General features: G+C 43.4%; 1 protein-coding gene across 1 annotated transcript in view; it reads right to left on the reverse strand.

The window, feature by feature from the left end:
* DRD2 (dopamine receptor D2) overlaps window positions 1-9,833 on the reverse strand; it is a 73,044-nt gene extending 63,211 nt beyond the window's left edge. Inside the window, exon 1 of the mRNA XM_050921825.1 lies at window positions 9,340-9,833. The gene's annotated coding sequence lies outside the window, so the exon portion shown is untranslated. The remainder of the gene's footprint in view (window positions 1-9,339) is intronic.
* Window positions 9,834-20,970: the final 11,137 nt, after the last annotated feature.

Here is a 20,970-nt window from a genome sequence, read left to right on the forward strand (position 1 = left end):
TCCTGGCTCCCTGCATCTTCCCATTGGAGTTCACAGTCCTGACAAATAAACATCATGAGGCAGTTCTTAGGATTTGTGTGTTGGGTTTTTTTGCAGTGAAATGCATCTGACAGCCACAGGAAATGTCTCATGATCGTCTAACTTTATGTACAGCTATTTAACGCTGTAAAATTAGTGGTGGGTTTCCTGTCTGGAGTGCAACGCTTTCTTGGTCTGGAAAATGTTAAAACAAAGGGTTGCAATAGGAGGGCAAAAAAGTTTTTGACAAAAGTTTAGACAATGAGCCAGATTCCTGGTTTGGTGTAAATCCACCTAGCTCCATGGACTCCACTGGGCTATTCAGCCTTTGGTGTCTTTGCTGAGACTTCCAGTAATGGGGTCAGTTGTGGATACTTATCTCACTAGTAACTGGAGTGAGTCTCCATACAATATCATATGTAGCACCAAACTGACACAAGATGGGAGCACCTTGGAACTAGTTGACCTAAAGGTTAAAGTCTTTATATGCGATTAACCAAACAGTTGCACGGTTTCCCATGTATCCTGTTTAGCTGCCATGGTTCACAGGCTCCAGACTGATTTGTGTGAGCACATCAGTTATACTCCCCTCAAGCCTCTATATTTGTTTTGGCCCCAGGGGTTTCCATATATATATTTGTTCTGATGAAGCTTGGGACATCCGTCCAATATCACGTCCATTGCAGAGATGGATATCCTAAAAGCTACTGAAGCTACCAGTCTTACATAGAATGAAGGTAACAAGGACAGGATTGGAGCTTTGCAATGTCCATTGATTGTGCTGTGGGTAACATTCAATAGTTTTGTTTGAATCAGTGAAGCAACTGGAGAATAACATTCTTCTTAGCATCTGTCTGTGTAGATTCTTAATTGACAGTGGGAAGAGCTGCCTGCAGATATGTTAACAATATCTCCTGGATACAAAGAATAAGGAATTCACAGATAAATGAAAGCCCAACATGTACAAATGCTCTTTCACCCCTCATGATTACTCATCCATGTGGCATGGGCTGCATTTTCCACAACCGATCTATCTTGCAAGTGGAAATGGACAGTGTTGTATTCTAAAAAATGTTTTGCTTTTTCCTGCAGAAAATGTTTATAGAAACCAAAAATCTTCGGCAGAAAAATTTTGACTTTTTAGTAATGCGTTGGAAACCAGGAAACTAGTTATTCCAGGGACGAAAACTGAAAAATGTCACCCCAAAACTGCCAAAGAGCAAAAAGTTTGGCTGAAATTTTCTGGGGGTAAGGACTGTGGGGGTTTGTTTTCTAATGAAATATGACATTTTTTTGAGGGAAGCAAATTTCAAGGAAAGTTTCTTTCATTTAGCCAAAAGCCAGTTTTCCATGGGGAAAAAATGTTTTGACAGAAAATTTCAAACAGCCTGAGTAGTTACAACACTTCAGGAACAACATTATGATAAAGAGTTTCAAAACTGCCTTTGGAAATAACAACAGAGACTCCTCTAACATCCCATATCCCAGATGTGCCCCATAGGGATGTTTCCGTCTTTGACAAGAACAGTCAAATCCTCTTAATTGGCACATATCCTGCTGGAAACAGACATGCCAAATGAACAATCATTGCGACTCTCAGGGGGCTGCTTTACACTCAGCAATTTAAAACAACTTGTGGAATTGGAGAAATATAAAGGATAGACTGTGAAGCAACATTATAAAGAACATGACAGTGAAGTGAAGAAAAGTTCATTTAGGAGCCAGCCAGAGCTGGGAAAATACCTGATGTGAACGAAGCCTACAAAGCTTGGGCCAGATCCTCATCTTGTATAAATGGGCCTATCTTTATTGAAGCCAGTGCAACTACACTGATTTACACTTGCTGAGGATCTGGCCCCACATCTCTAAGGGCTTAGTCCAACATTCAGTGAAGCCAATTGGAATATTTCCATTAAATAACTTTATCTTTGCTGGTTACACCAATCCCCATACTAGCATTACCACAACAGATAGTTATAAAGTAGTATTTTAAATTATTTTGTGAACATTTGGATTGCAGACAGTGTTTTTACTCCAAGTTTTCACGGCAGCTAGGATAATGGGTACTTAATAGTTGACTGGTGCTACCTCTGTGCAAATGTAAATAAATACTGCTCCTTTAATAAATTATTTGCATTGCAATAGGGCCTAGGTACCTCAGTCTTGGGCCAGGACCCCACGGTGCTAGCTGCTGTTCAAATATAGAAAAAAATAATAATTTTAATACTACTAATGGTTCATAGTCTGCAGAACTCTTCCTTAACGTGGGGATTTTGGTGTTGACTCTTTGATTTCTCTAATTAAAAAGCTTTAATTATTCCTATCAGTTTGTAATTCAGAAACTGTAAATAAGGCACTTACACGTTCATCTGGTGTCATTGTGAGCTGAAGAAGTATCTCTGTAGAGTTGCAAACACATTTTGCAAGCTCCCTTAACCCCAGGTAGAATAAACGTGATTCAGCTGGATGCTTGTGTCATAGGAAAAAAGTGACTTTTGCTATTTAACAGCATGCAGCTGATTTTAAATGGAGGACAGGAATGGTGCCCTTACCATTGTTTCTTTAAATTTAACCATAACTTGAGTAATTTACATAGGCCAACATTTTCAAGCATGGATGTCTAAAATTAGGGTCCTAACTCCACATTTAGGCACCCAAATAAGTGGCCCATTTCAGAATGGCATAGGACATCTGTAGCTCCCACTAATAGCAATGAGATTTGTGAAAACTCATTACTCCTCAGAATTGGTTCACTTTTATTTGGGCCCCTGAATAGGGAATGAGGGATCCAGGTCTGAGAATGTCAGAAAAGAAAGTGGTCAGGCACTAATCCAGGACATGGGACACCTAGTTTCAGTTCCCTGCTCCACTACAGGTTTTCTGTGTCTCCTTGGGTAAGTTCCTTATCCTCTCTGTGCCTCAGTTTCCTATCTTTACAATGGGAATAACAGTACTTCACCATAAGTACCTTAAAGACTTGAGGTGCTCAGATACTGCAGTAATAAAGGCCAGATAAGTTCCCAAGATAAATAGAATCTTAAATCGATAAATTCTGATTCTCATAAGGAATCCCAAGTATTTTTGGGGTGAATAATCAATGCACAATGGTAATTTAGTTGGTGTAATATATGAGTCAGTAAATGTGACTTAAGTGATTCTAGATCTCAGTTTTAGCATTCAAGGGAATGTGAACACATTCACACTACTTAGTTGTTAAGAATTCCATTCTGTAAACCTGACAGATGCACTGCAGCCTCTCTGTATAATTTATTTTAATTACACATCCATGGTATTAGCACTTAGTCTCTTGAAATATGCAGTAAAATAAAATACACATCTTTCAATTTAAAAAAATATTTCCAACATTTGAAATCTGTAAAGCGGCAGTATTTGCCATTCTGAGACTGAGGTTTGGGATAAATGAAGCCATACGCAACAGATAAGGAGCTGTGAATCAAAATGAATATTGGTTACAAAGCACGGACGCTCACAATGCATTTCACTTATTCTGCTAGTTTTGGACTGCATCTTGATAAGCTGTCATGAAACAGTTTTACATAAATTCAGCATGTTCATTTAAAGCCACTGAGACCTTAAAATGTGACTCAATTCATGATTACTCTGGACTACCTGTAAGGCTTAACATTGTGTCTTATTATTGGCTGGCTTTGTTGTCGCTTACAGTCTATTTTTTATTTTATTTTTTTGTCCAAATGCTGCATAACACACAAAGCTGTATTTGCATTTACATTTTCTGAATGGACTAATCATGTCTCTCTGCTTTGATAAAGAACATGCTGCCACCCACATACCCATATGAAAAGCATCGGAGAACAGTAAACCAGAAATAAACCCATTCCAGGGGGCTGGAGAGAAAAATACCCACAAAGATAATTGGGAGGTATATACAAGCAGATAAGTAACAGATCACTCAGGCACATCTTCAAAGAAATAATGAAGCTAAAAATATGCACATGAGGGACAGCAAGAGAAAACATGACTTATGTGGAACAACTGAAAGAGGAGTTAATACTTATTAGCAACCATTTTAGATAGAATATTGGTTGGTTTTATAACAGCGTAAGGAGTGATGCCTTTGATAAGACTTAAACAGTTGCCTTCCACTTTAGAATCTAGTTAGTGACATGCTGGAGAGTCAAATTAATCAAGCTCCTTTGTGTGTTACTGAAGAATTAGCCAGAACAACTGTGGATGCTGAAAGCTTTTCCAGGTAAGTTTCAGTGCAGGGGAGAATCAGACCCCAGTCAAATCTCTCCAGTGCAGAACCTAATTCTCCAAACTCTGGCTTGAATTTGTTTAGAGTCCAATCTACTGCATCCCCTCCCTTATCCTGTCATCTTAAACTTGTTCGTCTGTTGCACAAAAAGTGAGGGTCAGGTATCACTTGCAGATTTTGCAACACTGTTAATAAGAAATCAATGCACAGAGACTGAAATTCACCCCTGTTCAGAGGGCCAATACAAGGTCAATGCACATTTCACATCTACCTATAGGCTAGTGCCCAGAGAACTACTCCTGCATTTGAGGTTATGTGCATACTTAAATGCTTTGCTATATCAGGGCCCAAGTAAGCAATGTTCATCCACTCAGTTTAAAATAACAAAGTAGCTCAGGTGAAGAGATGGGTCAGAGAAGGGTAGATTTAGCATTGGCATGTGCAGGATAAAGCAAGAATGTGTTTTGTTAGCGATGCTGTACCAGGAAGCAAGGAGATCAGGCTTCCATGTGCTAGTCTCTATTTCTGCAAAGCTTGTAAATAGGCTCCTATGTAGCTTCATAATATTCTAGTCTCTCTTCTGGGGATTTTTTTTATTTTTCCATAACTGGATGTTCTCTGTGTTGCGGAACCAACTATTTCAAGTTGGCTACAGTAAAGAGTTTCCTATTAACGCTTTTGGATGCCAGTGGTAGAGACTGAGGAAGCTTAGACATAAGTCAATCCATATCTGGGTGTATCTAGGTCCACCACCCAAAGGACCATCTGGGTGGTTATCTGAAATAGAGAGACTGTTAGCTGTCCAGTAAGATTAAAGATTTTCCTTCCAATAGCATGAGGTTTCTTGGTATGACCACCACACGTGAATAAAAGGTTGAAGAATCAAAATTGAGGCATCCAAGACGATAACCACTTCTGAGAGTAAGGTGTTGGTTCCTTCTTAAATGGAAAGGGATTGAAAGATATGTCACTCCAAGCTGCCTCTGAAATCAGAATATTACAAACTCTTTAAAGGCAGGTTTGGGGTTTCATATTTAAAATTGAGTAGGGAGGTGAGTCCCTTCGCTTCTTTTATAGGAAGGGGAAAGTTAAAGAAGAGAAAACATGCTACACCTCCCTTAATTCTCCTATTACGTCTGCTTTAGTAGAGAAAATGGAGAGTTTGATTTTCTGTTGCGCTACACCGTATTTCATCATTCACACCTATGCAAACTGAATGTAAAAAGCTGATGGTATGGTATCGTATTCCCACCCTTACTTCTGCACTGCTGCCTGCCCAGCTGGGCCCTCACTCAGCAGCCGCCACTCTGGCGCTGGTCCCCCCTGTGAAATCTGTGTAGTGTAGGGTATGTAGTGGAAAAATTGCTAGGGCCTAAACTTTGACTCGGCCCTGAGCTTTGGTTCAGAACTGAAATTAGTCAAGTTACCTGGAAGAAGGAGGTGGGTTTTTTTGGCTTGGAGAAAGGGGATTTTTTTGAAGGCAGGGTGAAGGAAAAGTACAAAAGCAGAACTATCTATAATCACAAAGCTTATGAATCATAACTGCCCACTGTTAGTTTTAGGGGAAGCTTGCAACTGCAAAGGGCGAACTACAAATAACAGGAAAGCTGGCTGTGCTGTTTTTTCCCTTTTATGGAAGGTGTATTCCAATTATGGCAATAATGTTAACCAGGATATATGTATTACTAATTGTGGTTTTTTGCTACATAAGTTACTACAAAATCTGTGTTTGGGGGGACTGCCAGTTCACTGGCAAACGGACATGCTTGAAAATAAAGGGGCCTCAGGTGATTCTGATCCAAACACAACACTTGTGCTTTTACCTGTTGTGGAAAAATAACCACAAGACCAGATTTCATGGAGGGAGACCAGATTTCACAGTCCATGGTGCATTTTTCATGGCTGTGAATTTGGTAGGGTCCCAGTCATGATTCTTGTGCTAACTCTCCGTGACAATGACCCACTGAAGCCAACTGCCAAATGAATTAGGGTTGTGTGATGTTACAGCAAAGATAGAAAGGCTTTGTTTAATTATTCTACCTGCTTCCTTCCTAGTGTATGAAGACTAAAGAGGAGGTAAGCGACGGTGCCTTTGTGAGATTGCTGGGTATATGTGGAACTTCATCTTTGCTCTAATGAGTTACTGGAGATACTGGGCCCAATGCTAAGCTGCTGTAACTCCATTCACTTCAATGGGCTCACTCCTGATTCACACTGGTGTAAATGAGAGAACTTTCAAGACTTTTGGACCTCTGGAAGCCACTAGTGTTAACAAATCACTGATTCCAAGAGACACCTTGGAAAGAAGACTTGGAAATCTTGCTGCCTCTGCCCATAAAAGGGGAGTAATTACAGAATTGCTTAGGGTTAGACTGTGGCTTTTGGCAAAGCCCTGCACAAAGTTGCATTACTGTAGGAGTAGCCCGGGAAGGCATTGACTGTGGCAACCTTCTCAGACTCAGCTCCTCTCCTGCATTTTCCTTGGTCCCAGCCAGACGCGAGTTGTCCACCACTGGTCTATAGCAGCAGAAGATTATGATCTTCCTCTGTGTGGACTTAGCTACACCGGGCAGTGACCAAAAGGCAGGAGTCAAGGCTCTACCCATCCCCTGCCCACTCTTCCCACCCAGGGGACAGTAAGCTGAAGAGGAACCTGGCAAATTCATATGTACCTGGACCTGGGTATCCCATGTAAGGATATAAGGGGGCCAAAGATCCTTTCACCCTCTGACTGCTCTCTTGCACAGGCATCTAGGCCATGTCACACAATCCTACCTTTAGTGTCACTTACAAGATAAGAGTTAAAGGGTAATATGAATAAAATGTGAGCTGTTGGCTTCAGTGTATATCTTGACATCCCCCCCGCCCCATAAATGATACTGAATATTAACCCAGACTCACTCTGCTTTTGTGGTGGTGCATTTGAATCTGGCTGAAGCCTGAAGAAGAATCATCTGCTTTTTAGAAGATAGCAGTGGTTTGAAAAATTTTAACAGCATACAAGGTCTTAAAACAACAGTTGAACACACAAAAGCTGCTAGGCATTAAGCCCCTCTATGCTTGTTTAAGTGGTAACATGTTATCCTCATTATGGAACAATAGCTAAGATATTGTAGTAATCCTTATGGTGGTAAAGAGATCACAGAGATTATTTTGAGATACTTCATAGAACAGTGTGGTATGTCATGCTGAAGCCATGTTGTGCATATACACACAGTGCATGTGGGCATAAAGATAGTCTGACATTTCAGACCATCTTCAGGCATATCATGCAAATGGGTATCAGAGCATGCTATATGCATTCCACATAAAATATGGTACTTAGAGTGACATGTCATGGAATCTTGTGATACATCACATAGGAAACTTAGGTGTGTTAACCCAGCTATGAGTAGAAAGGGAGATCTATATGGATCATATAAAGAGATATTGACGCAAATGAGAGGGATTCTGCCAAAACATAGGCCAGTGTAATTCCAGTGACTTTAACAACGTTATTCTGCCTGATTTTCACCTGTGTAATTGATTGGAGAATTAAAAACTCTCTGTAGCTCATATATGCCTTTCACTATATGCACAGTGCATGTGAGGGAGATTCACTTAAATAAACACAGGAGTAATTTAAGAACAGTTTGCTTTAAGGTGAACAGTTTTTGACTAGGATGCAGGCAAGGTAAAGAATGGAAATTCAACAATAACAGAATTTATGTGAAAATGAAGCAGACAGAATGGAAAAAGAATACACCCCAGAAATAAACTAATCAGATTTGGTTAATGCTACTCAGAAACTGCTTATAGAACTTTCCTTTTTTAGGAAAAGCAGTAGCTCCAATAGGTAGCCAACTCAGTTTGGATTGCTAGGAGCAACTCATAAAGATTTACTTTGGATAGAATAACAATTCCTAATATAAGCCTGTGTATTGTTAAGACCAGGGTGTGAATAAGAAATCACACTTACATCAAATGTGTAGATGCTAAAAACATATTCATCGTCTTCTGCAGTGAGCTACACATGTAACCTGTGTTGGCAAGGGATAGTATCATTTCTTAGCTGGGTTATTTGTAAATGACTTTAAACTTTATTTGCATGGACAGTAGAGCATGATCCACGTCCTAACATACTGTTTGTACTTTTGCACCCATCTTACATCTTGACTACCCTGACTGAGATTTAATTTTAGTGTACAAGGGTCACCTGTGTATAAGCCATTTACACACAGCAACTTGGACAAAAATGCTCTGTCAGGAATGTGGCAGATAGGGCCCAATCCAACTGTCAAGATTCCCATTGACTTCAGTGGGAGTCAGATGAAGCCCATAGCTGAGTGGCAGAGACATAAGTATCAATGTAACAATGAAGATTTGTTCATTCCCCACAAGTCACTGTAAATCATCCACAACTACTACTGGCAATGTTTAGAGGAAATAGCCCTAACGATGTGTTTTCCAACCTCATGCAGGAAAAGGTGAAGACAACAAATTCCTGTCCACCGTTAAAAAAGTTTATTCATCATAAAAATCTGCCTCATTTATTGTGCTGAGAAATAAATAAGGGATGATGTAGCTCTGACTTGAGGTAAAATACTAAGTGACATAAGGGGGGAAAAACATTTTTCCTTTAAGACCTTGATTTTTATCCTTGGGATATGACAGCAGCAATATTCTGGATGCCCTGATCTGAGTGCATTCAGGGGAATGGAGTGAACCCTATGTGTGTTCTCCTCTGTCTAAACGTTTTAATTGGGAGTTTGCTCTGTTGGTTTGTTTCCTGTGTATGTGTGTGAGAGAGAAATTAAGCATTACACTTTTAATAAGAACAGTGTGTTCCTTTGGCAACAATAAATGCATCTTAGAGTGGTTTATCTATAGAGTTGGTTGAAATGGGGGTGGGGGGAATCATGAAAAATTAGGTTTTTGTTGGGGTTGGGGGTTGATTCAAATTGTAGAAGAGAATTTTCACTGCAGTTTTGAAATTTGGAGAAATAAAATAAAAACCCAATCCACACCTTAGCTCCATCTGGCCCTCTCCTCCCCATAGCATCTGTACCATCTATATTATTTGAGGAAGAAATAAAAAGTCTTACCTTCAAGCCATACGACTGACTCACTGAAGCAGAGTGCTGGCAACACTTCTTGTCCTGTATATCCACAACAGCACCACTCTTCACCGTGGCTTCTCCCACCCTCTTCAGAGCTTTCCACCAGAGTTTCCCATTGTCATTGGCATTTTCCCTGAACGCACCGGAGTATAATCCCAACAAACCAGGAATCGCTGGTGGGAAACGTGCTGTTATTGCTCAGCGAAACCGAGTCAGCAATTGCCAGGGCTTCACGCTGTGGGGTGTGTCAGGGTTTTGTAAGGACTCTGACTTCGGAGCAAGGAATTTTAATGCAGCTCGGTCGCTGCCCAGGGCTCCGTGAAGCGCTGTGCAAAGGCTGAAGCAAGCTGGTAATTTCCAGCAGCCGGGACGTGCAGTGCTATGGAATAAAGCAGTCCTTTGGCGCTCCCCCGCACACACGCTGGAAGAAAAAGGCCTGCAAGGGATTTGGGTCAGCTGCTCCCCTGCCCTAGGACCTGCTACATGTTCTCTCCCGCACTTTTCCTAGTAGAAAGTTTCCCCCCTTGGAGCTCAGCGCGGGGCTCGGTCTCCCACGCGCCGGCTTTCTCTGCGTGCGGTCCCCTGGCCAGCCCCTCTTCCAGCCGGAGCCGGGGCAGCCTGAGCTGCGGGGGCAGGTCGTTCCGAGCCCGGGGCCAAAGGGGCAGCGAGCGGCAGCAGCGCCCCCGGTCCGCGGGCTCGCAGGCTCCCGGCTGGGCTTGGCTGAACTTCCCAAGCCCTGGGCCCGGGCCCTGGCCGGGCAGCGGGGCGGGGAGGAGGCGGCGGCGGGGTTGCGCTGAGCCGGCAGCGAGCGGCGGCGGATTCAGCACCGAGCGCTGGACAGCTCCGCGGCGAGCCGGGGCGGGAGGCGGAGCCGAGCTCGGGGCTCGCCCTGCCCCTGCGGACAGCCAGCCGTCCCCGGCCGCCAGGCAGCGTGCTGGAGCCATGCAGCGCAAGCCCCTTTGGCTGGAGCTCGCCCCCAGAGACAGCTGCCCAGTGGCCGGGCCGGGCCAAGGCACGCCCAGCGCATCCCATGCCGAGCACCCCTCAGCCCAGGGAAGGGAGCAAGTCAGTGCCCCCTTCGCCAGGCGAGAGCCCAGGGCAGCATGGCAAGGCCTGGGCAGAAGCTAGAGTCTCCCCGCTCCCCAGGGAAAGGCAGGAGTGGAGGAGCCCACTGGTTGCGGGTGGCGGCTGCTTGGCTTTGCATGCTGTGGCTGGGCTCAGCGCTGAGTCCTGCCTTGGGCGCAGGCAACTGGCCTAGGTGACCTGGTGAGGTCCCTTGTACGCCTGTGATAGTGAGCACACCACTGTGACCCTCACTGCCCAGAAAAAGTTCCTAACTGTCAGGGTAGTTAAACACTGGAATAGATTGCCTAGGGAAGTTGTGGAATCTCCATCTCCGGAGATGTTTAAGAGTAGGTTAGATAAATGTCTATTAGGGATGGTCTAGACAGTATTTGGTCCTGCCATGAGGGCAGGGGACTGGACTCGATGACCTCTCGAGGTCCCTTCCAGTCCTAGAATCTATGAGTCTATGAGAACCGCCATGGCTAAGCAGGGCCCTTGAGAAGCGGGTGTCACTCCTGCTGCTGCAGCCCCACTGGGTTAGGGACTCTAGTTTCGGCAGCATGTGAGCTTCAGTCTTAGCCCCGCTCCCAGGCCCTCCACAGGAGCCTGCAAGCTCCACCTTAAAGCACCACTTGACTAGAGCCACAGGTTTTTGTGTATGGAGAGAAGTCAGGTTAGGGGCAAAAACGGAGTTACACCATGAGCTCACATTGCAGTGGGGCCATGCCCCAGGTGTGTCTCTGTGTGTGAAAGGAGCAGGCCAGCAAGGAGAAGGCAGGAAGCAGCTGTGAGCATGGCCCTGGGTTGAACCTCGGGGCAGAGCTTCTTTTGAGCAATATGCTTCCTGAAAAGGTCCAGGTGGATTGCTGCACAAGGACAGGGTCTCTTGTCGTTTGTTTCTACTGTGTTCACAGAAACAGCACTACGTTAGTTTGCACCAAAGAAATACCTGACTACACTCATCAATTTTTCCGACTAAAAGAAAAAAAACTAGTTAGGCCCTGATTACTGGCTAATTTCTTGGGTGAAGAGGAAGAACAATACTCATGAAGATAGACAGATAGATCCTTTGATCCAATGAATATTAAGAGGAATTATTTCCGATGAGCCAGAGACTTTTCCTCGTGATGTGCTGTTAAAATGCAAAGACCGGGGGATAAAAGTGCTGCCAGGATACCGTTTTGTTGCAATATTTTAATATATGCATTAACTACATTTTCAAAGACTAAAGGGTCTTGCTTTTGAAGACATTGCCCACCTCTTTGATGAGGCTTTTAAAAAGTATTTATTCAGCTTTGTGTAAACTGGCCAACCACAGAGAAGATTTAGATCTTGCCTGAGCCTCAGACTGCATTCAACTGAACTCTTTTGTTTTTATGCTTTTGGTTAAAATATTGTCCCTTTGTGCATTTTATTTTGTATGCAATGTGGAGGTAGCCAAATTTATAACAGAGCCTTCAGCATAAAACTCAGAAACACTTAAATGAGTTGCCTTTTCTTAGGAAAATTTTGCTAGTCAACTCTCATTAAAGGAGGCTGTATATATTGTCATTTCAGTATGTCTAAAGCAATCTGATTTCTGCTTGTACAAGGCCTTATTATATTTTTATGCAAAGTTTTACCACCCTTTTGCCTTCCCTCAAAATAAAGGTATTTAATTCCCAGCTGAACAGCACTTAGAACAAGATTATTTATTTGAATCTTTATGCTTCTCATAAGGCCAAGAAATATTTTGTCTTTTTGTAGCCTCTTCTGCTTTACAACAATCTCACAAATATTCGGTGTATCTGCTCCTTTCAGAGCAAAGCAGCCACACTCAGTTCCAGAAAAACAATCACTTTGTAATTCATAACTGGAGGGAGCACAGTGTGTGGACAAACTCCCAGGGTAACATTGATTATTTATTATGTGCCAAGGAGTTGCATGTGAATCAATATAGTCAGGTTGATTTACAGGCTTTAATAAGGCAATGGGAGTATATTTTAGCTGCCTCGAATGGTCTTATTTATGTTTGCTGTCATTACATCTTTCACTCTTATTAAACAAAACTTTTATTTTGTCCAGTGGAAAGGCATAAATTAAAACAATGGTTGACCCCATGAAAGACTTAGGGTTGGCTTCCATGTACTGTGCTGATAATACATGCTATCTTTTCCAAACTAGCAATGTGTAGATCCTCACCTGGTGCAAACTGTAAGCCAATTTATATCAGCTGGGGATCTGTACTATAGAGTTTATAGTGAGATTCATTAGGCTTGAGCTATCTATGAGGCATTTCAGTATACACCCCACAGATGGGGGTGAATTATTTGTAACCCCCCTGTAATGGGTGTACCTAACCCACACTGGGCTAGAGGGGGTTAACCCCATGCTTGGGCTGAGGAAGCCACACACCCTCACCCCTGCTGGGCATGCTCCAGCTGGAACCACAGTATAAGAGGGAGCAGCTCAGCTCAGTCTGGGCTGACCACCAACGAGAGCAGATGTGTGCTGCTGGGAGATTGTCAGAGACACCAGACACTGATGCCAGCCAGGTTGGTGCCTCTACTGAACCCCTGCCAACCATCAAGGCCAATAGAGGCTAGGCAGCAATTGCTGAGGGAGCTCCTGCATTGGAAGATGGGGTATGAGGTGACCCAGAATGGGACAGTAGCAGTGGGTGAATGAGACTGAGCAGCATGGTAGTGGTTCCCTAGGGCCTTGGGTTAGGACCCAGTGAAGAAAAGTGAATGCAGGCCCCTTACCCCATCAGACCTGATGCAGACACTGCTGGCAGGCAAGGAGATGAATTGGGCTGCCCAAGGTCATTACATAGACTCTGGCCACTGGGCCTTACTGTCCCAAACCCCAGAATAGCCCTATTGACTCTGGCCACTGGGCCATACTGCCCTGAGCAGAAGGACTGCTACTTAGACTCTGACTACTAGTCCTTCCTTCCCTGGAGCCCAGGCCTGTCTTAGTGACTGTGGCTGCAATGCCATACTGCCCTAAAGGGCCGATGGGGCGTACCTACCCCACAATGCCGCCTCCAACATAAGTATTGAGTGAATTTCACCCCTTTTATGAGGTTTGTCCACCTGTAAACCCCAATTTTCTTCAATCCATTTGTGGTTTGCCATTACTCATTGAACGGTTTGTCTGACTAACTCTTTCATAGAATGATAGATTATAAGGGTTGGAAAGGACCTCAACAGATCATCTAGTCCAACCCCCTGCTCAAAGCAGGACCAATTCCCAAATGGTTCCCTCAAGGATTGAACTTACAACCTTGAGTTTAGTAGGCCAATGCTCAAACCACTGAGCTATCCTCTCCTTTGTCTATAGATTGTTCATCAGCATTTCACTGCAAGTACACAGTGCTACAGTGATGTTGTTGGTTAATTTTATGTGCACACACATACACACAAATACAATTCCCAAACAAAATACTCCACTGCACACACTTCTCCCTCTTCCTGGGGAATGGATGACACAATAAACACCTGACTGGTGCTAGTCCCATGGCTTAAGGTACGGCTGGAAGGTGTTCAAGTACTAAGATGATGAGCATGGTATCAGAATAGAACAGAACTCTCAAGGGGTACGATGGGAGTGTAGGGGCCTCGGCAGCTCACAGGAGGAGGCACTCAGCATCTTGCAAAAGTAGCCAGTGCGCAGGGTCTTCAAGCGGTGTTGCCCCAGAGAAAAGCGCTGTGCTGAGGTGGGAAAGAGATGATGGAAGCACCTTCACCACCTCTCAGAAGTCCAGCACCACTTAGTCCAGCAACCTCCCTCTCTATCCCAGACCCAAGCAGCTCATGTCCCACTCTAGATTCAACAACCCCTCTGCTGCCCCACTACATCCCCTCACCCTGATCGAGGACCCACCTACCAAACAACATCCCACCAGCTCTCACTAGTAGACTAATCAGAGAATGTGAACAGAGAAAGATCAAAGCAAATCCGTTCAGAAACGTGAATGGATTCTGGGGGAAGGGTGGGTTTTGTGTTTTCTTTTTGTTTTTTTGGGAGCATATGCCCAGCTCTGAATCACTGTAATTATTTCAAGGCTGATTGGCTGGAAGTTGTGAAGCCTTTATTAAAAATAAATACAATAGCACATTAGAATTCATCATCTAAGATGCTTCCCTTCAGTGTAGAGCTAGATCTGGTTTCAGGGTGGATAAACTCAGGAAGAAGGCAGATTAGTCATCAGGTAGCCTGCATGAAGTCAGTGAACTTGATTGCCCTGCATAGATTCTGGCAGAAATGGTATAATTACCAGACTCCTACTAATATCTCACTTCTGTTTCAGAGGAAAGACAGAGAAATTTTGTCATTGTCAGCAGTGGAGGCTCTGCCTGCTGACTTGCTACGCTGCGTTATGGGTGCGTTATGTAAAACACAGGCTAATAGTACTTACTATCTCACAAGGATGTTGTGTATCTATATTAACTTCTGAGCTGGCCAACGTAGGTCCAGTCTGACCTGCAGCATCCACCTGATTCAACAATTAAAATCTTCAATGAACAGAAGTGCCTGAAAACACATTCTCATTTAATTTATTGACTTGGACTACATGGCTTCAGCCTGTCCTGTGTGGCATTAGTTAGAAGAGTGACACAACCAAACAAACACTGAATAAACCAGCATAAATTCAGAACACAACCACGTGAGACATGAGCAGCAGCTATAAGGATCAATCAAGAATTGATTTGATATTTGACTAGAGAGACCCAAGGAGCTAAAGCTCTAGCTGCTTTAATTCTTGCTCCATCCCTCAGCTATGTAAAATACAAATAGCCAGCACCACTCAAAGGCTGATTAAACTTTTGCAACTACCAGATTAAGGAAAGTAGCAGGTCTTGGGGTAGTGTATTGAAGAGCTTCTCATATACTGCATTGGGGTGGTCAGTCCTGAAGACAAAACTTCCACTGTCTAAATAAGGACTCCTAGATTGATTGGACCCATGTATTTCAAGGACTTTGGGGTGAGAAGTACAAGCTATCATCAGTACTGATAAGAGAACTATAGAATCACTGGGCCAGAATCCGAGGTGGAATAAAATCAGTTTTGCTCCATTGACACCAGTTGAGGTTCTGGCCTATTATGATAACACATTATTTTTTTGCAAAGGAATGTCCTGTTCTTCTGGCTGAACTAAGCTCCCTACAAAGCTGAGCTGATCTACATTTTTTTGTCAAAAGAATTTTTTGAATGAAAAAAGGCTTTATTGTGGAAAATTTCCATTTAGGTTGAAATTTTCCATTTTTTCAATTGAAAAACCAGAATAAATCATTGACTAAAAACCTTTTGGTTTTGGTAGAAAGTTTCTTGTTTTGAAAAGTGAAAACTTTTACCAAAAATGGACACTTTTTACCTAAACTGGTTTTTGAGAACTGAAAAATTCTCCTGAGCATCTAAGTTACTTTTGAAAATGAGACTTAGGCTTCTAAGTCACTTAGATGCTTTTGATAATGTTGCCCTCGCTCTAATACAAAGTTTACATATTGTCTCTCTGGTACTGAACTCCCTTCAGCACTTAAGCAGCTGCAATCCTGTGTGGCCACTGGACGTGTTCAGCAAACTGTGAGAGGCTGGAAACATTTTCTTCAGTCACACACACCTGAGGCTTAGGAAGGACAAGCAGTGGGCAAAGATCCTTAGTATTATTTCTGTGTGTTGTTTGCACTTGGGCCATGTCTGTTTTGTTCCATTTATTTCTAGATGGATAACTAAAGCCTAGAAGACTAACCATGTCACAGATGATGGAGAGACGCTCCTAGAGGAATAAGGGACCAAGCAGGAGAACAACAGTTTTGTGTACTGAAGATAGCAGAAAGAGCCATGTTCACTGGGCTTCCCCAATTTCCATGTTTAGCCTTTGCTATTTGCACTAATTTGGCTGTAAATGCAGATGAATTCATGTCAACAACAGAGCCAGGATGCTCTGGGGCAGTTTAATCTCAGACCTACTTAGCTTAACAAACCAGACAGAAAGCCGTAATGGGGAGAATGCAGCAACGCACCATGTCCCACGATGGTAAAGAGGATGACCTTTCATTAGAGAAACAGACCGGGATGAGACATTACGGCAACCAGTTTAAGTGCTACTAATAGAGGGTCATTTATTTACGTCTTCAAACCTCACACATAAATTAACCCCATTTGGTAATAATTGATGCCTTTGCTAGCAAACTCAGTGTGAGCCAAGGATTGAATGGGCCATGGAGACTGAACTTCCCAATTCACGAGAGCATAGTCCATCCAGCTCAGGTTTGAAGCCTATTTCATGCAAGAACGTTGGTCTGGGAAAGTTGTGCTGCTGTTCCAAGGATAATAATGTTACCTCCCCTCCCCTTTTTGACCTGAGTGGTTAGCCAAAGTTCTGGGCTCTGTGGGTTGTTTCTGTTTGGAGGATAAATTGATGTAGTCAGGAGTCTGATGCAACCCTATTTGTTTACAAAGAATGTACAAAATCCTGTTTTCCTGAACACAATGGAACAACAGGATATGGTTTCTTTGCCCACAGCTGCAAGCCTCTTTCAGCCAGCACTCTGCTCCAAAGCACACTCTCTCTGTTTTTTCTCAGGGGCACACTCCCAGTGCTTCTGGGACAAGGTCTGGTGCTTCCTCACTGCCTTCTCGCTAAGTTTTTCTCACCTTTCTGCTGTTTTTCTCAGAGACACCCAGACAAACTGTCCTAATGTCCTAGCCCCTGTGTTTTCTGTATCAGTCGCCAGGGAAACCCCTTCTTTCAGCTTCTACTCAAGCCTTGCCAAGTGCTCGTGTTTTGCACGTTACGCCTATTGTTTCAACTACCTGGTTACACATAGGAACTTAATGGCTTCTTACAACTATCTTAAATGAAGGACAGCGGTTCCCACCCCTCAGTTGCAAAGATGGTTGGGTTAAACCATAACAATAAACAGAGGGCTTCAGTCTGCAGGACATACAGAATTCCTAACAACCAAGAGAAGGTGACAGCGTGAAGAATGCAAAATCCATGACTGAGCATTATGCTACAAGCAGAGATATCAGGCAAGGTCCTTTAATGGAATGTCACTGCTATTGCATATGGCCCCATGGCAGGGAGGATACCTTCCATGGCAGGACACACTAGTGCCACATTTTCTTTTCAGGAATGAACACACTTCAGAGAGAGGTCTGAACACAGTACAGAAAGCCAAGAACTCCTGACCATTAATCTCAGCTCTGGCACTGATTCATCTGGTGGCCTTAATCAAGTCATTTATGCCAAAAGTTTTTCTGTGCCCATCTTGAGATGACAAATGATTAAAAAATGGGCGGTGCAGCTATTCAGCACCTTAGAGTAGCATGCCCCCATTATCTCAAATTTGAAACACTCTGAATCAGTAGCTACTTGGCTAAGACTGGTTTTAATCTTTCTGCCATGGTTTCTCATTCTGTAACATGAGGGTAACAATGCTAACACACCTATCTTAATGCACAGGGCTCTTTGAAGACTAATGAATTAGATAATATCTGTAAAGGGTTTGAACATGAAAAAGCACTACGCAACTGCTATTGTTACTCTTATAATCATTCATTATTACTCATAGCTGCCTTCAGTTTTTCAGAAGTCCATCCGCTCAAAGCCCCAGGGACCTGTGGCTGGGGACTGCTACCAGAACATATTCAAACAGAAAAAAAATGGTGGCAGAGAGCTGTTTAAGAGACATTTGCTTTAGTTCTCTGGTTCCCAGGTAGGAAACAGAGTTTCAATAAGAGTTTGTCAACGAAAGAGAGGTTGAAATACGTATATCAATTACACCTGACTGGGAGAGGCAAGGTGACAAATGCAGGGATCTTCACAGCCCTGGGCAGATCTCACCCCATCTGTGAAGATGCAGCTGCCTCAGCTCATCACACATTAGACAGGAGCAGGGGAGGAGATGCACACTGCCTACAGGCATGCCAGCAGCTGCAGCTAGATACATCCCCACTGCCGCACACAAGCCCTCAAGTGGATAGAAAAAACACATCTTACCACAAGCAGATAATGAGACTGCAGTTTATTAAGCTGGGGCTGAGAACTCTGCGAAAGAGCCGCATGGGCAGCACAGAGAAAAACCAGGGATAATTTTACAGCAAATGGATCTCTGCCAAAACACTTGATGATAGCTAGCGAGGTTAAGAACAATAGAAAAGGCCTTTTCAAGGTGAGATATTCTGCTCTGCAGTGGGTCAGTGCTGGCTAAGAGGCCAGGAATAGATCCAGAAAAGAGAACACAGTGACTCTCAAATCAAAGAGACAGCAAAATCCGTCAAAGCCTTGAACAGATTGAGTTTTCTCAGCACATTATGGCTTGAGTCAGGGTTAGCAAGAGTTGCCCTTTTAGCTTCTCCTGCAAATGAGTCCTAGCCTGACAAACCATCAGGGAAAGGGACATTACTCGCCAATATACCGTGATATGGAGGTGCAGATTCAGCCCAGGAAGGGGCAAGGAGCCTTTTCAGGGAGGACTCCTGCTCATGGTGAACTTGAATAAAGGGGATCCTAGCTCCAGTGAGTCTCTCTCTCCCCAGGCCAAGGGGACCATGAGATCTACAGAGGCAGCACACTCAGGCCTCTCTGGTAGTGCAGAGGATGGGTCCAAAAATTTTAGTTGATACATTTTTTCTTTTTTTTTTTTTTGAAATGTTTCATTAAGGCAAAGTTACAATAAAGCATTAACATACTGCACTGTACATGACTTTGTACTTCTCCTGGCCCTGGTTAATATTCAAAGAACCTGGCTAAAGATTCAATGACAAATGGCCTGTCTTGACAAAATTGAATTATTCACGCTAAACATCTTTTTTAAAAAAACATTTCTGGGTTTTTGTTACAAAACTGCAAACCTGAAAAGTGTTGCATTTGGTTTTTTGTTTAGTTGTTTTCAGTTTTTGGCACCAAAAGCCCCACATTTTGGAGTCTGGATTTTTGAAGCATGACCAAAATTTTTTGATTAAAAGAGAAAGCGAATCATTTTCAGTGATTTTCTTTTTTAGATAGGAAAAAATAATATTTTGCGAATCAGCTCTAGAGGACAGAGATGTTGGGAAGACTCTAATATTGCTCTCTTATGATGCCCCTTCTGTCCCCTTGGATGAGGCGCTGGCTACCCTTGGAGAATTAGAAGAGTGGCCATTTCAAAATGATTTCACAGAATTTTCTTCTAGCCCACATTTCACTTCATTTGCAATTTTGATGAAAGGGTTAGTTTTGCATCAAGTAAATTCTAAAAGCATGAAATGTTGCATATTTTTAAAAATGAAAAATGAATCACTACTTAGAAAAGGAGTGTGTTTCTGAGTCACATGGGCCTGTGTTAGCCCAGGTGTCCCCTGCTAGAAAATGGCCAGCTTCCACAATGGATCAAATCTGTGGCTATCCGAAAGGTTGGCTTTGTTCACCCCAAGTGCCATGCAGCAGAGAATAGACTCAGGACTCAGAGCACTTGCACCTTTGTTCGCGCTGGCAGAAGGGGCAAGGTATTTGCTTGAAATACTTTTGCTCCTTAATGAAATTTTCTTTAAAATTTTTAAAGGGCCCAAGTTTGATTTTGCTACACAATGTGAAAAAACACTGACGGCCTGATTCTCAGATATGCTAAAGCCTCTTCACACCACTCTGACAAGAGTCTGCTGGACTTGTGCAAGAGTCATGAGTTAAATGAGACGCAGGCCCTGATTCTGGTGAAGTCTGACACCTTACTGTGAGTACTTTGTGCACAACTAATGAGCGTCTAATCCATCCCTTGGTACATGGGAAGCTGAGCTGGTAGAATCTTAGAAAGGGCAGATGGAGGGGGAATACAAGGGGGAAAGTGAATCCCAAAGTAATTCCAGTATTGAAACCTCCCCCCTTCCAAAAAATCCCCCCATTCTGCAATAAAAATGCCTTGATATTCAAACCTAGAGCTAGGCAGTGCAGGGCCAGGTTCAAAAGCTACTGATGATATGTTTTGCTTGTGTAACCCACACAGCTCCTGGGTGTGGTGTCTGTCCCATCTAGTGGCACCGAGACCACTTAGAGAGAGAAAGAGATAAAATGAGTCTGCTCTACGGCATTAGCTAGCAGGCATTTGGGTTTTAGCTCATGTGGTAGAGGCTCCTGCCCTAAGTTCAAGAGGTTCCTCGTTTGATCTCCCAACCAGTCATTGGTGTTACAAGTGGGGAGTCAGCTGGGATTTCAACTGGGAAGACTCTGAAGCTTGGAATATGCTTCCTCAGCTGGGGGAAGTATGTAACCCATACACCTCTTGGGTGTGGTGTGGTGGCACGGAGACTACTTAGAGAAGGAGAGAAAATGAGGTAGCGGCCCATGCACTAAGCTCCAAAGGTCCCCGGTTCAATCCTGTCCTCCCACAACCAGGGTGTGTGGGCCTTATGCTTCTACTGAAATATTACAGCAGTTGATGCATTGAACTTCAGCAGAACCAAACAGCAGATGATATGTAGCTTAGCTACACGTGTGTTGGAGCTTTTTGTGGATTATGGAATGTGCCATGGGCTCAGGAAGTCATTGATTTAGTTGGACTATAACCAGTTTCTCATACAATCTG

This window comes from Gopherus flavomarginatus, chromosome 13, assembly GCF_025201925.1.
Source record: "Gopherus flavomarginatus isolate rGopFla2 chromosome 13, rGopFla2.mat.asm, whole genome shotgun sequence".
NCBI classification, from domain to species: domain Eukaryota; kingdom Metazoa; phylum Chordata; order Testudines; family Testudinidae; genus Gopherus; species Gopherus flavomarginatus.